The following is a 1,815-nucleotide window of genomic DNA, read 5'->3' on the forward strand; positions in this document are numbered from 1 at the left end:
AGATCCTCAGAAAGCAGAGCCTGAGACAAGGGTTTATTTTTTTTTATTTTTTTAATTTATTTTTTTTACTTATGATAGTCACACACAGAGAGAGAGAGAGAGAGAGAGGCAGAGACATAGGCAGAGGGAGAAGCAGGCTCCATGCACCCGGAGCCCGACGTGGGATTCGATCCCGGGTCTCCAGGATCGCGCCCTGGGCCAAAGGCAGGCGCCAAACCGCTGCGCCACCCAGGGATCCCAAGACAAGGGTTTATAATCAAGCATCGTGTTAGACGATGGGGCCCCAGGAAGTAAAACTGAGGGGTCGGGGAGAAAAACAGAACAGAAGCTGTCAAGATGTGTGATTTCAATGAAGACTAGACTGCAGAGTTCAAAGAGGCTTTTCAGCTGTTCGACCAAACGAGGGATGGCAAGATCCTGTACAGCTAGTGTGGGAATGTGATGAGGGCCCTGGGCCAGAACCCCACCAACACTGAGGTGCTCAAGGTCCTGGGAACCCCAAGAGCAATGAGATGGATGTGAAGGTCCTGGACTTTGAATACTTTCTGCCCATGCTGCAGACTATGGCCAAGAACAAGGACCAGGGCACCTATGAGGACTACGTTGAAGACCTTTGGGTGTTTGACAAGGAAGGGAATGGCACCGTCATGGGTGCTGAAATCTGGCACGTTCTTGTCACACTGGATGAGAAAATGACAGAGGAGGAAGTAGAGATGCTGGTGGCAGGGCACGAGGACAGCAATTGTTGTATCAACTATGAAGAGCTCGTCCATATGGTGCTGAATGGCTGAGGATGTCCCTGGTGTGCCTGAGCCCCGTGCCTTCCCCTGTGTGAGACTAGCATATAGCCTAGAAGGTGTCCTAGGTCCTCTTGTCACAGCGCTTTTGCCAGCTTGTCTCTCTTGGATATTTGCTGTCAGCACTCACCAAATAAACTTACTCTGTGCCCTAAAAAGAAAGAAAGAAAGAAAGAAAGAAAGAAAGAAAGAAAGAAAGAGAGAGAAAAAGACAAAACCAGAACAAAGAGAGGGTCAACCTAAAGCTGCATTATGGATTTGCTCACTTTTGTGGATCATTAGTTGCCTGGCCCTATGAGTCCCTTTTCGAGGCCACATGAAACATGTCTGGGTTCATCCCTCTGGGTAAAGAAAGAGGAAAGCATTTACTTACTGGTTCCCAGCTACCATTGGTCATTTCTGCTCCATGGGATGGGTGCTAACTTGCCTGCATACACAGGCACTGAGTGGATTCCCATGAGCCCCATGTGGCTGTGTCCGAGCAATCTGAGAACAAGAAGTGAGAGGTATAAGGGCACCTGAGCGTCCGTTGATCGAGCATCTGACTCTTGGTTTCGGCTCAGGTCCTGATCTCACGGTCATGGGACTGAGCCTTGTGTCAGGCTCTATGCTTAGCCTGGAGTCTGCTTCAGATCCTCTCTCCCTCTCTCCCCTGCTCATGCTCTCTCTCTCGCTAAGAAATAAATAAAATCCTAAAAAAATAATAAAAAGAAGAAATGAAAGGTATGAACAGGGCTGTCCTAAGGGTCTAGAGTGCCTCGGACAGATATTTTTGGTAGGGCTCCAACTGTATAAACAATCTGATTTAAAGATATATTATATATTTCACAGACCTACAGGAAATACTGATTTGTTGATGAGAATTTAGAATCATGGGCAGAGAATAGGTACTTACATGTTTGTTTATTGTCCTATCGATACATGTGAAGACTTTCTATAGTGTCCAGGCACCACCCCTTCCTGTTCAGGACCATGAACCATCTCTTCCTGTTCATTCCTGACTAATCATAATTGTAAG

At 47.0% G+C, this 1,815-nt stretch overlaps 1 pseudogene; it reads left to right on the forward strand.

Moving 5' to 3' along the window:
- Window positions 1-333: 333 nt before the first annotated feature.
- Window positions 334-834, forward strand: LOC121473271 (annotated as a pseudogene).
- The last annotated feature ends 981 nt before the right edge of the window (window positions 835-1,815 follow it).

The sequence above is a fragment of the Vulpes lagopus genome, chromosome 1 (assembly GCF_018345385.1).
Source record: "Vulpes lagopus strain Blue_001 chromosome 1, ASM1834538v1, whole genome shotgun sequence".
Classification (NCBI taxonomy): domain Eukaryota; kingdom Metazoa; phylum Chordata; class Mammalia; order Carnivora; family Canidae; genus Vulpes; species Vulpes lagopus.